This window comes from Zingiber officinale, chromosome 7B (genome assembly GCF_018446385.1).
Source record: "Zingiber officinale cultivar Zhangliang chromosome 7B, Zo_v1.1, whole genome shotgun sequence".
In the NCBI taxonomy this organism is placed as follows: Eukaryota; Viridiplantae; Streptophyta; class Magnoliopsida; order Zingiberales; family Zingiberaceae; genus Zingiber; species Zingiber officinale.
This window is the reverse complement of record NC_055999.1, coordinates 35,610,154-35,631,933: the sequence shown is the minus strand read 5'-3', so window position 1 is coordinate 35,631,933 and position 21,780 is coordinate 35,610,154.

Sequence of the window (21,780 nt, the reverse complement as noted above, 5' to 3'; positions counted from 1 at the left end):
GTGAAGCGCACTATCGAAACTCCTTATTCGATCAAGATCGGACGCAAAGAAGCCCCGTACAATGATTAACTGCTAAGAAAATGAAAACAAAAATTAGAAGTTCATATAGAAGTGTTGTATCTGAATAGGAGAACAAGCTCTCTGATGTGCATAGATTATATACATTTACTTAGCATGTTTTGACACACATTCACATATTTTACACATGCTTTGTCTATGCACTTTCATACTTGTCTTACTTTCAACATAATTACTCTTCTTTGTTTGGAGATATGCTCCTGTGTATTTTCTATTTATAAAAGTCGAATTTAGAGAGGAAATGATGTTCATGATTGATCCAGTCAACAAGCAAAGGAAGAAAGCACTGGCCATGTTAGCCACACGACCATGATAAAGAAGCAAGGGGTAAAATGACTTTGGTCATGTGGTGAAGACAACTCGTGTAGCTTCACCAGAGGAGGAGCATGACATAGTTGTGTGGATCCACATGACCGTGTCACCCGAGCAGCATATCCAGAACACGATCGTGAACACTTCCAGAGAGAAAGCAAGTCCAGGCCGTGTGTGCCACATGGCCGTGCAAGATTTCTAGAGGCCAAGATTGGCTAGGCCGTGTGAGCCACACGATCGTGTAAGCCATCCAGAGACAAAGCAGGATACGGTTGTGTGAAGGCCACATGACCGAGTAACCCTGGCCGAGAGTAGAATGGGTGAGGCCGTATGAAGGCCACACGACCGTGGATGGGCCATGTGATGCTCGTGCCCTTCTCTATATAAGGGGGTTTCTTCCTCTTTGAAAAGGGAGGAGGCTCTCCCTTTGGGGGGATCCAATTTGGGGCTATTCTTCACCTTCTCCAGCCTTGATACGACGATCTAAGACCATCTCTATCTCTGAATCAACTCCAGAAGATAAGGATTGGTTCCGAAAATCACTCATTATCTCTAGTAAGCATTTCTATTCTCTCTTTTCATTTGGGATTGAATTGTTTGTAATCTCCTTGTCTTCAGATTTCTATCTTTGCATTATGGAGTAGATTCATTATTCTAGTATTAAGGGAGTATTTGTGGTGTGATTTGATGTAAGATCTCATGGATATGCTAATTCCCTATCTAGATGATTTTGGTATATTTTGTATTTATTTGATCTTGTGTAGATTCTTGTGTTTGGACCAAATTACCATGTTTGATTGAATGTTTGTGATACTTGTGGATCTTGAAGAGGGATACCCTAGATCGTATGACCGAGGGGCGCTAGTGACAGGCTGCCCCGCTAACAGACGTCTAGGGGGTCACCTTGAAAGGTGAAGCTAGTCTCTATAAGGAGGTGGGATAGTTTAGTGAGTTTAGTTCCTACACCTTTATGTGGATTGAGTGGTGATGTGTTTTTATGTTGTATGACCGAGGGACGCTGGTGACAGACTATCCCGCTAATGGACTTCATAGGGATCATAACTATTTAATTGTTTGAGGTGTAGATTAGAGTCCCTTGCCGGTTGCCTTCCGAAGGAGAAAACCGGCAATTTCCTACAAATGCATGTCAATTGAGGATATGAATTAGATAACCATGATACATCAATGAATATCACAATGAAATTGAATTTCTAGAACATTCACAAAGCCAAATACTTCATTTACTTTCCTATTTTTATTTTCTAGTTGCTTACTTAGTATATTCCCTACTTTGTCGATTGTTTAGCTAATTCTACGTGAGATGTCTCATGTGCTTATAACCAGTCCCTGTGGGATCAATAATCTTTTATTATTGATGATGAAACCGTGGACTTGTAGTTGAGTAACAAATTTTTGGCGCCGTTGCCGGGGACTGGGTCTATAACATTAGAGATAATCATTTGAATTAGACTAAACTTTTCTTTTCTATTACATAGTTGTAACTAGTCTTAGAAATTCTATTTTCGCAATCTTACCTTGCATTCCTTATTACTTTTTCTACAATTTTTTTTGTTACAATTCCAATTCTGTATTTTATATTTTTAGTATTTCAGTTTAGTTACTTGTGATCTTGTTCTTTATATGCGAAGATCTAACTTTGCAAGTGATTTATTACCTTTTGATCTGGAAATTAATAGAACCTTTCATAGAATAAAAACCTCGCAAAGACATCTAGAAGAATAAGAAGAATCAAATATAGCAAACAAACCACTGAAAGATTATGCATCACCGTATTTAAGAGCACTTCGTTCTAGCATCACAAGGCCATCTGTTGAAGCCAATAATTTTGAAATTAAGCCTGCGATAATCACTATGGTACAACAGAATCAATTTAGAGGTGGACCACACGAAAATCCTAATCAACATCTTAAAGTTTTCTATGAAATCTGTGGTACAATAAAAATGAATGGTGTTCTAGCAGAAGCAGTGCGACTATTATTATTTTGGTTTTCTTTGAGAGACATAGCTAAATAGTGGCTAAATTCTTTGTCTGCAAATAGTATATCCACTTGGGAATAATGTGAACAATAATTTCTAGACAAATTCTATCCTTCAAGGAAAATTGCTCATATGAGAAATTTGATAGCAAGCTTTAAATAGTCTGACTCTAAATCATTATTTGAAGCATGGAATAGATACAACAATATGCTCAGACAATGCTGACATCATGGACTGGAAAAATGGCTAATTCTATATACGTTTTATAATGACATCAACTATCATACAAATGCGTCTCTAGATTCTATAGCCGGAGGGGCACTTATGAACAAAAGCCTAGATGAAGCCGAGAACATTATTGAAAGTGTAGAACAAAACCATCATCAATGGACAATAGAAAGAAGTGTAGGCTATTCATATACAAACCTAGTTAAAGCATCAGGAAAATTTGATGTAGATGCAATTACTTTGATGTTTGCAAAACTGGATACTCTTACTAAAAAGATGGAAAATATGGGAACAAATTCTAGCACGGTCAATGCCATAGTGTGTGTTTGTGAAACATGTGGAAGCACAGATCATGCTCAAGATTCATGCCCATTGGGTGCCATCTTTGCATAAATTAATTAACTTGAACAGTGTGATGCTATCATGAGTTACAATGAGAGATAGAACAATCCATACTCCAACACATACAACCCTGGTTGGAAGAATCATCCAAACTTCTTTTATCGTAATAATCAAGAATAAGGACCATTCACGGGGGCTAGACCAAGCTACCAGCCTGGGCAACAAAACTTCCAACAACAACAACCTTCTCAAGGCTATCAATTTTCTAAATTGGAGAAAATGCTTGAAGAAGTCATTTCTAGTCAAAATGAATTGAAGCAAGAAATCAAGCTGTTAAATCAAAGAATGAATAATTCAGAGAAACACCAGAAAATGCAAGATAGCCAAATTTCCTAGATAGCTTCTTCATCTTCAAGGGCATCAGGACAATTTCTTAGAAAACCTGATGTCAATCCAATAGAACATTGTAACAGAATTGAGCTTAGGAGCGGACGAACCTTGGGAGATCCTCAAGTGACTACTCCAAAAGGGATAAAAATTCAAGAAGAGCTCTCTCCTCCAACACTTGAACTAGTTCAGATTCAAGATGATGAGAAGAATACCAAGAAGGTTGAAGAGACTCTTCCACTTTACCCTTAAAGCAAAGCAATCCCTTTCCTCAAAGATTAGTTATGTTGAAGAAGGATGAAGAATTTGACAGATTTCTTAACAAGGTTAAATATATTTGTGTTGAGCTCCCTCTAATTGATGCCATTTAACAAATGCCAAAGATTGCCAAATATCTGAAGGATATTATGTCCAACAAAAGAAGAAAAGGAGAGATTGAGACCATAGCTCTAACTGAAGAATGTAGCGCTTTATTTGAAAAGAACACTTTCCCGAAGCTCTAAGACCCAGGAAGCCTTTATATTCCTTGCACTATAGGATCTGAATTTATAGAAATTTTTTTTTATGATTTGGGGGCAAGTGTTAGCCTCATTCCATACTTCATTTGTAATAAGCTAGGTCTTAAAAACTTTAAATTTACTACTATGACACTGTAATTAGTGGATCATACTTGCAAGTACCCTATGAGTATTGCTGAAGATGTGCCAGTAGAAGTGGGTGGGAGCATTATTCCCACAGATTTTGTTGTGCTTGACATGGAAGAAGACCTGAAGATTCCAATAATTCTGGGAAGACCTTTTCTTGCAACAGCTAGAGCTATAATCAACGTGAAAAATCATAACTTTCATTGGTAATCGGTAAGGAAAGGTTGGAGTATAATCTATCTAATTCTTCTAACCATGTCTATTCTTTATTAGTGAGCATTTGTAGTGGGGCGGATGCTTACAAATTGAAGGATTGGAACTTCCATCCTCATGGGAGGCCGCCAGACGAAGTACATGATCTGAAAAGTGTTGGGAGATGGCCCCCAATAAAAAAATGAGAAGTACATCTATCCTCCAAGGGAAAGAATGAGGGAAGAAGAAGCACAGTCAACCCTAGGAGGGAAATCCATGTCTCCTTGGGTATAGCCGTGAAAACGGAGACGGGGTCGAGCTAATGACCTTAAACAAACACTTCTTGGGTGGCAACCCAAGGGTTCCTTTAGTTAGATTCAATTTTAACTTTCTTTTTCATTAGTTAATATTTTTAAATTGTTGTTTTTGTTTTCAGGTTGTACATTGCTTCCATGAGTTGGCCATAATTATTTCATGGGTATGGAGGCATTGGAGAAGTCAGAAAGGAGGAAATTCAACAATACTGTACCTAACAGGGCCCGGCCGTGTACCTTACACGGTCGTGTGACACTTATAGAGGAGGAGGAGCACTTGGCCGTGTGAGCTCACCCGAGAAGAAGAGGGTCAAGGCCGTGTGATTTCACATGAGCGTGTGAAAATACCTGTGAAAAAGAAGAAGGAGGCCGTGTGACACACACGACCGTGTGAGGCCAACAGAGAAGAAAATGAACTCGGCCGTGTGAACCTAGCCAAGAAGGAGACACCATTGCTTATGCCATTTGGCACGACCATGTGGTTCTGACCGAGAGGAGGACTACTTGGGTTGTGTAGATCTACATGGCTGTGTAGAGCATCTTGACCTGACCGTGTCTATAAGACACGGCAGTGCCAAGGCCGTGTCGGCCACACCCCCAAGTCGAATTTCTTCTCCAACCCTTTCTCATCTTCAACCTTTCTTCTTAACCTCTCAGATCTAAATCTCTTATTCATTTTTCTCCATAAACCACATCTAGATTTAGATCTAAACAACAATTCTTCTCTCTTACCTTCAAGATATACAACTTCCTTCCCTAAGATCTTACTTCTCAAGATCTATTTTCTCAAGATCTCACTTCTTCAATTAAACAACACTTTTCCTTCTTTGAACTTGATATCATGTCTAACCTTTTGAAGAAGCTTTGAAAAGGAAGTGGTGGATCAAGTGGAGAAAAGGAACCACCAAAGGAAAAGGGCAAGGAGAAAGTCACAAAGGGCAAAGGCAAATGGAGGAAACGCAACGAAGGTAACGACAATAAATTCAATATCATTTTTAGAATGATGATCATAAAGCTAGATTTGATATTCTTGTCGTAAGAAAGATTGTGTGTACACGATACATGGACCCAACTATTTTGAATGCTTTAGGAATTAGAGAAGATATGAATTGGATGATTAGTTCTCTAGATTAGGATGATATTATGTACACACATCTTCCTACATATCTTGGATTATACTTGAATTCTTGAGCTCATTAGATGTCCACTATTCGAATGAAGATGATTACATTGGCAAAATTACTTTTAGATTAATGAATCAAGAATTTCAATGGATATTTAGTGACTTTAACAATTGTTTTGGTTTGTCTACTGGTGGCTCTCACATGTTTGACCCTAGATTTAGTTGGGATAATTTTTAGAATTCAATTACTAGATTGAACCAACCTTATGAGTCCTCTTGAGCTAAAGCTTTCCATATGAAAAACCCCATCTTTAGGTACTTACACCGAGTTATGAGTTAAACTAGTTTTAGTAGAGGGGAAAGCGATGGAGTTGTTAGGAAAGTGGAACTTTATACTCTTTGGGCCATGTTACATAAGGTTGATTTTGATTCTGATTTCCATTTTTTGCAAAACCTAGTGAGAGCCGAGAAGGCATCCTCGGGATTGATTTTCTTTGGTGGTTTGATTACCCAAATAGCTATAAATCTGGGTTGTGATCTAGATGAGTTACAAATCATCCATGGCAATAACATGATCGATATCGATGTATGTCTTGCCATGAAGATGATTTGTTGAGATGAGAATGACTTTGCCTTTCCTAGGAAGGATGGTTTTCCATTACCCCTTCCTTGTCCCGAGCGGACCTCTGTTCGTAATTCCATTAATTGGGTAATCACTAATTCATATCCCGAGAATGTCCCTTCCTTTTTCAGAGACATCGAGCCCCACCTTGAGCCCTCATCATCTGGATACCCGCAGCCATCTTGACATTCAAAACCTGCTAGGCACTCTTTTGCATATGGTACAAATCACTTTAGATTTGATGTTTTTGATTTTAGTATCTCTCTAGACTCATTTCACAAGAAATAAGAGGCCTAACGAGTAATGTTAGATGGTCGCTTCACTTTGATAGATGACCAGTATAGAGAGGTGTGAGATCATTTTTAGTTCACGAGGAACTTTCAAGGTCAAGTGGCTGAGTTTGTCCAGGATTATGATACGGATCAATCTAGAATGAGAGATTTCATAGAGGGCATGAGCGTTATGTGTCAACAAGTTGGCGCCCTCTACGAATATCATAGGATCCTGAGTGAGACTCTTGGCTTTCCTAGTTTTCCTTCTTGCCGACATGTAGACCTCCATTTCCCCGCCCTCCTCCACCTCCACCACCATATTGATTTCATCGGGATGATGAAAAGTTTAAGTCTGGGGGGAGGGGGTGTTTGCTGTTGGATCATGAAGATCGATAGAGGGGGGGTGAATATCGAAAAACGTTCGAACAAAGTAAATGTAGTGGAAAAGTAAGAATAAGCCAAAGAGAACACAAGGATTTACTTGATTCAGAGTCTTTGGTGACTCCAACTCCAAGGCCCGCACATGAGGGTGCTTTTGATGGGCAATCACTATCAATTCGAAAATAGAATTACAAGATTAAAGTACAGGAATTGATAGAAAGAAAGTACCGACAAATATAAAACAATAGAAATGAATAGAGCTTTGTCAGAGTAGCGTTGCAATGTCGCAAGAGCACAGGAGAGCAGATCGTCAATTCTGAGTTGTGTGTTGAGCTCCACCTTTGACCCTCCTTTGATAGGATGCTCAGGGCGCCTGGATCCCTTCTGGGCGCCCTGGTGTGACGTAGCAGTCCCAACCAGCGAGCTCCACGTGTCTACGCCGCGTCTTGGATAAAACTTGCCTCCGGGCGCTCGGATCCCTTCCGGACGCCCGGACCTCCGGGCGCCCGGATCCCCACCGAGCGATCGGACCCCCTTTCTCTAGAAGTTCCTTTTCCTACAAGACAAGGTTAGTCCAAGGCAATGTATATCCTGCAAAACAAAGTGTTAGCACAGTTTAGAGTATGACTTAGATTCTGTCTTTCTGAGACCGGAATCTAGTCAAGATCTCGACTTAGAGTACCGAAATGGTTCTAAATCGGATCGGCGCCTAAGTTCCCTTCCCGAGAATGCATCCTCATAGTCACTCCCTTCCAGTAACTTACCTTTACTCACCTGCCAGACGTCCGGTCAGCCCTTCGACCCGTCTGGACTTCTCGCCAGCTATCCGGTCAACCCGTCGACCTAGCTGGACTTCGTGCCAAACGTCTGGTCAGCCCATCGACCCGCTTGGACTTCTCGCCAGCTATCCAGTCGTCTCGTTGACCTAGATGGGTTTCGTGCCAGACATCCGGTCAGCCCGTCGACCTGTCTGGACTTGGCCTGCACACTCGATCAGAGTATTTAGACAACAACAAACCTAACTTAACCTAATTTGTCATTCATTAAAACCTGAGTTAAACCATTAGTGCTAACCGCACCAACAATCTCCCCCTTTTTGATAGAATGACAACCTGGTTAAGTTAGTGAAAAAATATGCAAGTAAAAAAAGACAAGCATGTTTTTTTAAGGTTTAAGTTAGTTCTTAAATTTGACATTTTGTTGCTCTAACTTAACCACCTATCCCTGCCCCTTTGGCATTCATCAAATCAGGACATAAGTCAAGTAATCAAATAATACAGAATACAAACAAAGAAAAAGTTGTAAGAAATGATGTTAAGTTAACTTGGGGGAGTTTTAAATTTTAACACATAATAGTTTAACTTTTGTAACACATCTAAGTTTTAAAAATAACTAATTTAGCAACATAACTTAGTATATTTTGAACAATTTTTAAAGATAATTTTTGCAAAATTAAATGAATTTGCAAACTCAAAGAGAAAATTTTAAAAGTTAATTTTCAAGTATAAGTTTAGGGAAGTTAAGTTTAGATAGTCTAATTTTCAAACATAAGTGTTTAAGTTCCAAATTTCAAGAAATTAAATTTTCAAAATAAGTTTCAATTTGGAACACTTTACAAACATGAGTTTTTCAAAATCAAAGTTTCAAGATCAAGGTGTAAATTTTTCAAAACAAGTTTCAACTTTTAAAAGCTTTTCAAACCTAAGTTTTCAAAACCAAAATTTCAAAATCAAGGTTTAAATTTTCAAGATAAGTTTCAACGTTGAAATACTTTTCAAACATGAGTTTTCAAAATCAAAATTTCAAAACTAAGTTTGAAAAATTTACTTTTCAAAACTAATTAAAACTAAGTTTGCAAAAGATTCAATTTTCAACAACTTAGTTTATAAAATCCAATTTTAAAAGCTTAGCTTTATAAAAGCTCATTTTCAAAAATGGATATATTAGGTACTCAAAGAGAAAATAATTTTGGTGCTAAGTGTGAAAATAAGTTGATTTAATCCTCCCCCTAAACCTGGCATTTAAAATAGTTGTCTAACCAATTAGGTACTTACTAACTATCAGAAGATAGCAACTTTAACTTGGTTAGTCAAGTTAAGTGCATTGTAATCAGTTAGTGTTTGACTAAACTGAGTAACTTGACTTGATCAATATATGTTTGATATTTAACGCCCAGACTTATATCGATGCACTGACATAAGCATCTTAAGTCCAGGCAACTGGCCTATGCATCTCATCCCTTTCTATGTTTGTCAATCACAAGTAAGGTAAACCTAGGGTGTTGGTGAGATGCTCAAGTACTAGTCCTAGGGGAATATGATTTCTAAGAGATTTTTTATAATCTAAGGATGAAATTATTTTGAAATTCTAAAAGTAGGAAAGTTTTGAAAAATAAACAATTTTAACCTAGAATTTAAAACACTCATTTTGAAAGCAATTTTGAATTTTGAAAATCCTAGTCTATTAAACACATCCCTAATTTTCTACGTAGATTGCTGAATTCACTTTCAGGGAGTGGTTTTGTGAATATGTCAGCTAAATTAGACTTGGACTCAATATATTTGAGTTCAATGTCACCTTTAGTAACATGATCCCTGATAAAGTGATGCCTAATTTTAATGTGTTTAGTTCTGGAATGATGCACTGGATTTTTTGTTAGGTTAATTGAACTAATATTATCAATTAAGACTTTTACATTTGTAAGGTTCAAGTTAAAATATTTTAGTGTGTGCATCATCCATAAAAGTTGTGCTACGCACTCTCCTATAGCTATATATTCTGACTCAGTTGTGAATAGAGCAACACAGTGTTGCTTTCTACTAAACCAACTGACAAGTGATGGACCTAGTAATTGACATCCACGACTTGTGCTTGTGCGGTCCAATTTGCACCCGACATAATCAAAGTCAGAATACCCTATCAATTCAAAGTTATTGGTTCTGGGATACCAAATTCCTACATTTGTTGTTCCTTTAAAATATCTAAAGATTCTTTTAACTTGAGTCAAATGAGATTCTTTAGTACAGGTTTGGTATCTAGCACACATGCTAACTGTAAATAAAATATCTGGTCGACTTGCAGTTAAGTATAGCAGGCTACCTATGGTACTCCTATAGTATTTTAAATCAACTGGTTTTCCATTGGGGTCATCATCTAAGATTGTGTTCACTGCCATGAGTGTTTTTATTTCTTTAGTATTTTCCATTCCAAATCTCTTGAGTAATTCTTTAGTATATTTTTGTTGATAAATGTAATTTTCCTCATTCGTTTGTTTGATTTGTAGTTCTAAGAAATAGATTAATTTACCTACTAGACTCATTTCAAACTCGTGTTCCATTAGGCTTGTAAATTCATTTAAAAATTCTGAATTTGTTGACCCAAAAATTATGTCATCTACGTAGATTTGGGCTATGAAAATATCTTTTTGTATTGATTTAACAAATCAGATTGGGTCAATTTGACCTTGGTTGAACCCATTAGAAATTAGGTACGACGTAAGTCTTTCATACCATGCCCTAGGTGCTTGCTTAAGTCCATATAAGACCTTTTTTAATTTATAGACATGGTCAGGGTGTTCTAGATTTTCAAATCCAAGTGGTTGTCCTACGTAGACTTCTTCTTTTATTAGGCCATTTAGGAAGGCTGACTTAACGTCCATTTGGTAGAGTCTAAATCTTTTATGGGCTGCATAACTAAGTAGCATTCTAATGGACTCTAGTCTAGCCACTAGGGCATAACTTTTGTCGTAGTCAAGTCTCTCTCTTTGACTGAACCCTTTAGCCACTAATCTAGCTTTATTTCTTGTGATTTCCCTATTTTCACTTAATTTATTTCTAATACCCATTTTGTTTCTATTATCTTTTTATCTTTGGGTGGTGGCACTAAATCCCAAACTTCATTTCTTTCAAATTGAGCTAGCTCTTCTTGCATGGCTATGACCCAGTCTGGGTTAAGTAGGGATTCAGCTATGGTTTTGGGTTCAATTTTTGAAATTAAAGATATTTGGCTTAGATTTCTAAAGGATGACCTAGTTTGAACCCTTAGGTCTGGGTCACCAATTATTTTATCAGTTGGATGATTAGGGTTGACTCTTATAGTTCTAGGATGTTGATTCTCTTGAGATCGATCTTCTTCTTCATGACTTCGGGGTTGGTTGGTTCCTTCAGAATTATTTTCTTGAATAAATTCAATTGGTTGTAGTTGAGTTTGCTCTAGGTTTTGATTGGATTCTTCAAATTTCACATTGGTAGTCTCTTCAATTCTTAAGGTAACCTTATATAAACTCTGTAGCCCCTACTATTTAGGGAGTAGCCAACAAAGATTCCATTTTCTACTTTAGAAGTGAATTTTCCTAAATGTTCTCTTGTGTTTAGGATGAAAACTGGGCACCCAAATACTCTAAAATATTTTATATTGGGTTGTTTGTTATAGTAAATTTCAAAAGGGGTTTTATTGTAAGTTTTATTTAGTGTTGTTCTATTTTGCACATAGCAAGTTGTACTAACAGCTTCTGCCCAAAAATACTTAGGTAGATTATACTCATTTAGCATCATTTTGGAAGCTTCAAGTAGGGTTCTATTTTTTTCTTTCTACAATTCCATTTTGTTGGAGGGTTTTCAGACTCGAAAATTCGTGATGATATCCATTTTCAAGATAAAATTTACTAAAATTGTGGTTTTTAAATTCTCCCCCATTGTTGCTTCTAATTCTTTTAATTTTAATATCTTTTTCATCCTCAATTTGTTTACAAAAATTTGTAAATATTTCAAAGGTTTCGTCTTTATTTTTTAAGAATTTGACCCAAGTGAACCTAGAATAGTCATCTATTATTACTAGACAATATAAGTTTCCATTTATTGATTTGACTCTGTGGGAGTCAAATAGGTCTAAGTGTAAAAGTTCTAATATTGAATTGGTTTGTGATTGATTAGTTGGTTTGTGGGTAGACTTTATTTGTTTACCTTGTTGACAAGCATTACATATCGTTGAATCTATGTTAGGTAATTTTGGTAGTCCTCTAACTGATCCATTTAGTCTGCTTATGTTTCTGAAATTCGTGTGTGACATTCTTCTATGCCATAACCAAGTTTCTTCTTTTTTTGTTAATTAACACTTAATTGAAAAGTGGTTAGGTTGATTGCATAGATGTTGTCTTTTCTAAACCCTTTTAGGCTTATGTTAGGGTTGTCTAGGTGTTTGATTAGCCATTTTGTAGATAAAAACTTAACCTTATATCTAGTATCACACAAATGACTAATGCTTAGGAGATTATACTTGAACTTTTCAACAAGTAAAATATTTGTGATAATAAAGTCAAATTTTAGTTCGATATTACCTATGCCAATTACCTTGAGTTTGCCGTTGTTTCCAAAGGCAACTATTTTAAGGCTTTTGTAGATAAGTTGAGTGAATTTGGTGTGATCTCCAGTTATATATTTGGAGCAACCACTGTCCAAGATCCACTTTGTTTCCTACAATGGGTAGAAACTTTGGGGTTAGTCTAAATTTTGGACTTATAGTTATTCTTTAGATTTGATAAGAGCAAGTTGAATAAGATTAAAAAAATTTAAGTTTATTTTTAAAATAAATTTTTAAGTTAAAAAAATTTTAAGTTTATTTTTTAAAATAAATTTTTAAGTTAAAAAAATTTTAAACTTAATTTTTAAAATAATTTTTAAGTTAAAGAAAGTTTTAAGTTTAATTTTTAAAATAATTTTTAAGTTAAAAAAATTTAACTTTATTTTTTAAAACTTTTTAAGTTAAAAAAATAAATTTTTAAGTTAAAAAGTTTAAGTTTATTTTTAAAATAATTTTTAAGTTAAAAAAAATAAGTTTATTTTTAAAATAAAATTTTAAGTTAAAAAAAAATTAAGTTTATTTTTAAAATAATTTTTAAGTTAAAAAAATTTAAGTTTATTTTTAAAATAATTTTTAAGTTAAAAAAATGTAAGTTTATTTTTAAAATAAATTTTTAAGTTAAACAAATTTTTAAAATAATTTTTAAGATAATTTTTTAAGTTAAAATAAATTTTAAGTTTAATTTTTAAAATAATTTTTTAAGTTAAAATTTTAAGTTTAATTCTTAAAATAATTTTTAAGTTAAAAAAATTAAATTTATTTTTAAAATAAATTTTTAAGTTAAATTTTTTTTTAAGTTTAGTTACTTTAAAATAATTTTTAAGTTAAAAAAATGTAAGTTTATTTTTAAAATAAATTTTTAAGTGAAAAAAATTTTAAAAATAATTTTTAAGATAATTTTTTAAGTTAAACAAAATTTTAAGTTTAATTTTTAAAATAATTTTTTATGTTAAAAAAATTTTGTTTAATTTTTAAAATAATTTTTTAAGTTAAAAATATTTTAAGTTTAGTTTTTTTAAAAAAAATAAATTTTTAAGTTTAAAAAAATTTAAGTTTAATTTTTTTTAAAATAAAATTTTTAAGTTAAAAAAAATTTTAAGTTTAATTTTAAAAATAATTTTTAAGTTTAAATAATTTTTAAGTTAAATTAATTTTAAAGTTAAATTAATTTTAAAGTAAAATTTTTAAGTTAAAAAGAATTTTAATTTTAATTTTAAAATGTTAATTTAATTAATTTAATTTAATTAATTTAATTTAATTTAATTTAATTTAAATTTAATTTAATTTATTTACTTTACTTTAATTTAATTAATTTCATTTAGGTCATTAGTCATCTCACCCGATCTATATTTTCAATCAGGAAATCCTATAATTTTGTAAGATGAATTAGGTTCAATTTTAGGGTTTGTTTTTAACTTGTGTTAGATTCAAGTTTAGCTTTGGGTTCAACAAATAGGCGTTCTCTGAATAAACTTCTGGGCTATGGTGAGTCACTTGGACATCATTAAAGTAACCATACCTTCGGGATTTTTCAAATAGTCCTATCCACTAGACTTAGTACAAAACTTTGGTCTAACTGGTTAGGATCCGTAAAGGGTAGCTTCGGTCAGTTCCACTTAGCCAAATGCACCAAGTCAAAGTCATATCTTCCTAGACATGCATAGACTAAGCTTCCCTAACGTACTATCATCCAAAATTTCACCAGTACCATTTTTCAAGTTAAACTTAAACCCTTTTTAACTAGTCCTAGTTACCCTGTCGGGTAGGTTGGTTAGGGTTATCCTGTCGGGTAGGTTGGTTAGGGTTACCCTGTCGGGTAAGTTAGTTTTGGAGGTGCCAGCTATTCTGGAACCTCCCCCTGAATTATTGGCCATTAATTTAATTTTTAGTTCTAGGTTTATGTCTATTTCTTTTATAGTTATAATTTACTTGGTGATAGTCCAAGTTTTGGTGGGTTTTAAAATATTTATATTTTGAATTTTTTGGTTTAGGTTTTTATTCTGATTTTTTATTTGGTTTATTTGACTTTAGATAATATATTTTATCTTTAGGTATGTAATATTGGTTAAGTCCTACTTACGTGGTCAAACACGCTTTCGGAACCCAGGCTTTACACGTTGGTTTGTGTTGGGTTATTAATGATTTAAAAGTTTTATTTGAGTTTGACTTATATCCGAGTCCGGTTTTAATTATAACATGCTTTTTGATTATTTAAAATTAGATCTAAGTTTTTAGATCTTGTTGTAAATTTTTCTAACATTTCTTTTAAGTTATTAATTTCTAATTTTAGTGATAAATTTTCCTCCTCAAGTGTTAGATCTTGAGTTGGATTATTATTTACAATTTGTTCCTTGAGGATTTGATTTTCCTCAAGGAGTATTTTGTTTTCACTTTCTAATTTAATTAATTTACTATTCAAGCAAGAAATATATTTTAAAAAAATTTCGATTTAAGGTTAGGTATACCTCTTTGGAACATTCGGAAATGAGTACGAACTCGTGGCTTGATTCGGGTTCAGACCCGTCTTCCGATTCATCTTCTGACTCTGCTTCGCGGGCCATCAGCGCGAGGTGGCTCTGGTGCTTTTGATCTTCGACCTCCGATTCATCCGAGGAGGAGTCGTCCCACGTCGCTTTGAGGGCCTTCTTTTTGGTCGGCTTCGTTTTGTCGATCTTCAGTCTTGGACACTCGTTCTTGTAGTGCCCCTTTTTGTTGCATCTGAAGCATGTTACGTTCCTCGAATCGGCTGGAGAACTGATCTTTTGTAGATCCTTCTTGCTGAAGCTTCTCTTCCTCCTGGTGAACATCTTCCTTACCAGGTTCACTAGGCGCTCTTCATCTTCAGAGCTCTGGTCAGAGTCTTCTTCGGGTGTAACGACCCGCCTTCTACTGGCTAAGCTGTAAGACCGATCGTCACATTATGTTGTGCTAACTACTCCTTGACCATCACTAAATCTAGGTGCGGAAGCTGTACTAATTAAAATTTTCGCTAAACTATTACCTTTAAACATTCTACAGGAGCTAAGGGGTGTAATCTGGGCTAATCGTGTCATTATTACCTCCCCTTATGGTCAAGGAACTTAACTAAGGGTTTCTAGTTACTATCAGGCCTCCCAATCGATCCACAGATTGATTGGAATGGTTGAATCGATCCGGTGATCGATTCAGCAGACTACTGTATCCAGGATGTGGGTTGGATCGATCCAGTGATCGATCCAGCACGCTACTGTGCTCGGGACAATATTCTGGATCGATCGGCTGATCGATCCAGACTGGACAATCGAACCAGTGATCGATCCCAGAGCCTTCTGTTCGCGACAGAAATTGCTGGATCGATCGGCTGATCGATCCAGAAGCCTACTGTTCACGGAACAAATTGCCCAATCGATCAATTGATCGATTGGAACCCTCGAATCGATCAGCTGATCGATTCAAGTTTCTGATTTCGTGCCAAAGGTCTGTTTTCAGCACTGTCTCGTGCCAAATCGCATATAATGACTCCAAAAATGACTAAGAACACCCTAACAATAATAACTAACATTCTAACATCATACAAATTGTGTTCTAAGCATAATAGAGTGCATGGTTAACTAATTCATCGCAATTAACATACTAAAGTGCAAAATGATAAAACGCTGAAAAGTGCTAATGCTTAAAACAAGGCTTGCTAAAATTCTCTAAGATCTTTATTCCAAGTTCCATCCACACACATCTCCATCGCATTGCCCTCCAGCCTCCGCTAGTCCATCTTTCCTTTACCTTTATCTGCAGTATAAGGAAAAGTATCTGTAAGCTTTCGCTTAGTAAGAAACCATCTACCTCACAAAAACATTCATTCGATGCAATATGCTTTTAAAACATGTTATTTGAGAAATGCACTGATTAGCCTGAAACATGGCATGCTATCATACATAGAAATCAAAGCTAGTCATGGCATACTATCATCTAAACATGTGTAATAAAAGCTGAACATAGAGCTATCATGTATAATCATAGGAGAAAGCTGAACTGAAGCATGAACTGAGCAAAACTAAACCAAGCCAGTACTGAAGTTAAACTGTATACACAACTGATGGCGAGTTTTGAAAACTAATTATCATAATAGGTGAAGATACATAATCATGCTGTTAATGGGCCCGACAACTGTACGTGCTATGCGCGCATCCCTAACTAGACCCGGGTTTGCAAGTCCCAAATTTAGTAGGGGTACTAGGTTATCTGAACCTAGGGACGACTGTGGGAGCCCAACCCAAAGGATATCTAATCCAGTACAGTGCCACTGAAAGTAAAATACTGAACATAAGCTAACAAATCCTTGTCTTGCTCTTACTAGGTTGTCTAAACCCAGAACTAGGTTATCTAAACCTAGAGGCGACTGTGGGAGCCCACCCATTGGACATCAAGTCCTGTAAAAGCTGAAGCAAGACTAAATAGGCTGTGTAAATGCTTCTAGTGCATTTATCCAAGCTAATAAAATGCCCAGTTTGCATTTTGACTGTACTAAACATTCTATCGAGCACTTGGTGTGCGCTAGTGCACACCCTACGTGTCAAGTTTGCATACGACTAAACTAATGCATAAAAACCACACGATTAGCTACTTATACTGCAGGTGAGGGGTTTCTTACCTCGTGCTCGAAGTTTCTTACCATTCTAATCGCTAGTTTTCTGGTGGAGACGATCCTCTCGACGATCTTCCCGCGTCTTCGCGTTCCTCTCTCGGAGGGGAGCGTCCTCGTGTCGAAGTCATCGCCGGAAAGTGCCCTTGGAGCCCTGGGAGAGGAACCCTAGGCCTTCTTGTGGTTGGCGCCGAGAGAAGGAGAGGAGAAGGGAAGGTTCGGCCGTGAGGGTTTGAGGAGAGGAAAATCACGATCCAAAATAACCCTTCACTCATTTATTTCCTATTTATATTAAGTGGTAATTTCCGCCCAAACCTAACATAAATATTATTGAATCCCTTTCCTTTCAGCACGGCCCTGCTGGGTTCACCTGGTTACTTTGGTTCACTATAAGTCATAGGACCCATAGGTCTCGGGGTCGATTCTCGCGTAAGCTATTTTCGTTTTCCATTTATTTTTGCTACTTCCGCTACTCTAAAAATTTCATAAAAATATTCTAAAATTCCAGAAAAATCATAGAATATTTATAAAATAGTTTTGAGAATTTTCGGGCGTTACAATCGCCCATACCTTATAAAATGTTCGTCCTCGAACTTAGAATAACTCTGGGTACTTCTGTCTCATGCTGGCTTCTGTCTCCCATGTTGCCTCTTCTGCTGTGTGACTGTGCCAAATAACTTTGACTAATGGTACTTCCTTGTTCCGCAATTTCTTAACTGCTCGGTCTATTATCTGAATAGGCCGACTGTCATAGCTGAGGTCTTCGCGGATCTGTACCGACTGGGGCTCAATCACTTGGGTGGCATCAGGGATATACTTCTTCAGCATGGAGACATGAAATACATTGTGGACAGCTGACATCTCCTGGGGTAGCTCTAACTCATATACTACCTTGCCAACTCTTTTACTGACAAGGTATGGTCCGACATATCTGGGACTTAGTTTGCCCTTCTTCCCAAAACGCATTACTCCCTTCATGGGAGATACTCTGAGGAATACTAAATCCCCAACTGAGAACTCTAAAGGTCTGCGCCGTGTATCAGCGTAGCTTTTCTGGCGGCTCTGAGCTGCCTCTATCCTCTGGCGGATCTGCTGTATAGATGCTGTGGTATCTGGTACTAGATCTGTCTGAAGTTCTAGTTCCTTCTGTTCACCACTCTCATACCAGCAGATTGGAGATCTACACCTCCGCCCATAGAGAGCCTCGTAAGGTGACATGCCGATGGTGGCCTGATAGCTATTGTTATATGTAAATTCTGCTAAACTTAGATATTTGCACCAACTTCCTTTGAAATCTAGGGCACATGCTCGGAGCATATCCTCGAGTACCTGATTTACTCGCTCTATTTGACCATCTATCTGAGGATGGAAAGCTGTGCTGAACTTTAACTTCGTGCCCAAAGCTGACTGTACACACTCCCAGAAGTGTGATGTGAATCTACTATCTCTGTCTAAAATAATGGTTCGTGGGACTCCATGTAGTCTAACGATCTCCTTGAGATACAACTGAGGTAGCTGTTCTATGGAGTAGGATATCATGATAGCTAAGAAGTGGGCTGATTTAGTTAACCTGTCAACTACTACCCAGATGGTATCAAAACCGTTCGTAGTTCGGGGTAGTCCCACTATGAAATCCATAGAAATGTCTTCCCACTTCCATTCTGGGATCTGAATGGGCTGCAAAACTCCTCCTGGTCTCTGATGTTCTGCCTTGACCCTCTGACAGGTTAGGCAGGTGCTGACATATCGAGCGATGTCTCTCTTCATCCCGGGCCACCAAAAACGCTTCCTCAAGTCCTGGTCCATCGCATAGGGAGTCTTGTGAGCCTCATCTGAAATCTTCCTTCTGAGTTCCTCCTGATCTGGAACACATAATCTGTCGCCAAAATACAGCACCCTGCTAGCTGACACTCTGAACTCTCCGCTTTCTGTTCCTGCTAATCCTTGCTTGATTTTCTGAATTTCAGGATCCTGTTCCTGAGTTGTCTGGATGCCACCAAGCAAGGTCGACTCTAAGGTTATAGTAGAGAGCTGTCCGACTATGAGTTCGAGACCGAAATCTGTGATCTCTTTTTGTAGGGGTGGTGGCATGGCTGCTAGAGATAATAAGGTAGCACTGTTCTTCCTGCTAAGTGCATCTGCTACCCTATTGGCTTTCCTTGGGTGGTAGAGGATGTCTATATCGTAGTCCTTGACCAGCTCTAGCCATCTGCGCTGTCACATATTCAGATCCTTCTGAGTGAAGAAGTACTTCAGACTCTGATGATCTGTATACACTCTACACTGAGCTCCATACAAGTAATGTCTCTAAATTTTGAGAGCGAACACCACTGCTGCAAGCTCAAGGTCATGAGTAGGGTAATTCTTCTCATATTCCTTGAGTTGTTTGGAGGCATAGGCGATCACCTTGCCACTTTGCATCAGCACTGCTCCTAGTACCAACTTAGAGGCATCACTATATATATCAAAGCTGTCTGTATTTTCTGGTAGAGTCAGAATAGGTGCACTGGTCAATCTCCTCTTCAGCTCGCTGAAATTGTTCTCACAGTCCTCTGTCCACTGAAATTTTCTGTTCTTTCTGGTAAGAGCTGTCAGTGGGGAGGCTATCCTGGAGAAATCCTCTACGAATTTTCTGTAATAGCCTGCTAATCCCAGAAAGCTTCTGATCTCACTGGCGTTCTTGGGTCTTTTCTAGTTACTCACAGCTTCTATCTTACTGGGGTCTACCATGATACCATCCTTCGAGATGATATGACCCAGGAAGGACACCTGATCTAACCAAAATTCACATTTCGTGAACTTGGCGTACAACTGGTTCTGCTGGAGGGTCTGCAACACTATCTTCAGGTGCTCTGCGTGTTCTTCCTGAGTTCTTGAATATATAAGGATGTCATCGATGAATACGATAACGAACTTATCTAAGTATTCTCTAAATACCCTGTTCATGAGGTCCATGAAAGTAGCTGGAGCATTTGTCACGCCAAAGGGCATGAACTCATAATGCCCGTATCTGGTCCTGAATGCTGTCTTGGGTATATCCCCTTCTTTGACCTTCACCTGATGATAACCTGATCTGAGGTCTATCTTAGAGAACACTGCTGCTCCCTTTAGCTGATCAAACAGGTCATCAATTCTGGGAAGAGGATACCTGTTCTTGATGGTGACTTGGTTCAGCGCTCGGTAGTCTATACACAGGCGCATGCTCCCATCCTTCTTCTTCACGAACAACACAGGCGCTCCCCATGGTGAGTGACTAGGACATATGAAGCCTTTGTCAAGCAGCTCCTGTAGTTGTTCATGAAGTTCCTTCAGTTCTGCTGGAGCCATGCGGTAAGGCGCTTTGGAGATAGGATTTGTACCGGGAATGAGCTCTATCTCAAATTCGATCTCCCTGTCTGGTGCTAAGCCTGGTAACTCTTCAGGGAAAACAGCTGGGTAGTCACATACGACTCGGACCTCTGCTAGCTGTTGGTCCTTGTCCTGACTGGTATTGACTACATGTGCTAAAAATCCCGTACATCCTGAATCCATTAACCTCTGTGCCTTCATAGCTGAGAGAAACTTCTTGGCCTTTCTCTTGGGTTCTCCGATGAACTCGAACTGTGCTTCTGCTTCGGGTTGGAATGTGACTTTCTGCTTACGGCACTCGATGGAGGCACCGTATTTGATCAAGAAATCCATCCTGAAGATGACATCGTAGTCAGTCATATTTAGCACTATCAGATCACAAAAGAGTTCTCTGTCTGCTATAATGACTGGCACTACTCTGAGCCAGTGCGTGGATGCCATAATTTCTCCTGAAGGTAGCGTCGTCAGAAACTGACTACTGAGTACCTCTGGAGGTACTGCTAACTTCTCAGTTAATGCCCTGGATATATATGAATGGGTTGCCCCATTATCGAATAAGACAGTTGTACTTTGCTGTAAAATACTAATCTGACCTGTAACAACTGTCGAGGCATTTGCTACATCCTCTCTGGTCATTGAGTAGATCCTCGTATTGGTCGTAGCTCGAGGGGCTTCTAATCTGCCCTGGCTGATGTGGGGACCATCTAAAACGACCTGCATCTGATGCAACTATGCTGGCTTGGCCTCGTACTGGATCGGCTGTGGTGGAGGAAAGCTGGCCTTGTTCGGACACTGCTTGGCCATATGCCCTTCCTGTCTGCATTCAAAGCATCCTCGTGCGCCCTTACGACAAACTCCAGGATGGAATTTCCCACAAGTAGCACACTTTGGATAACTGGGCTGCTTGCTGGCTGGTCCTCCTTTTGGATAACTCCCTGGTTTGCGCTTGTTGCTGGAGTTCCCTTTCCAGTTAGAGCCGTGGGAGCTGTGGCCCTACTGTTTCTGAGTACCTGAGCCTCCTTGACCTTTCGACTCTGAGAGAACTTGCTTCTGCTGCTTGATACTATTCTGGTAGTGCTCAGTGGTCAGAGCACTGCTGACTAGTTCTTCAGTGGTTTGTGGCCTATGAACGCCGCTAGCCACGTTCATTGCTATTTCCGGCCTCAGCATCTTGAGCATCAACCGAACTCTTTCTTTTTCTGTGTTGACTAGTTCAGGGCATAGGCGAGCCAACCTGTTAAATTTCTTCACGGCTTCCTCCACTGAAAGGTTGCCCTGGCGAAATTCAGTGAACTCGTCGTAGTGACGGTTCGTGACCCGCATGTGAAAGAACTCCTCAAAGAATTCTTTCTCGAAGTCAGCCCATGTCATCTGGTTCACTGGGCGCTTCGCTCTGATTCTCTCCCACCACATGCGTGCATCTCCTGTCAGACAGAAGGAGGCGCACTTCACCTTCTCATGTTCTGGCCAGTCCAGAAGCTCCATCGTACTCTCCAGTGTTTTGAACCAGGCCTGAGCATCCCATGGTTCACTGGTGCCTGAGAAATTCTCTGGCTTGACTCT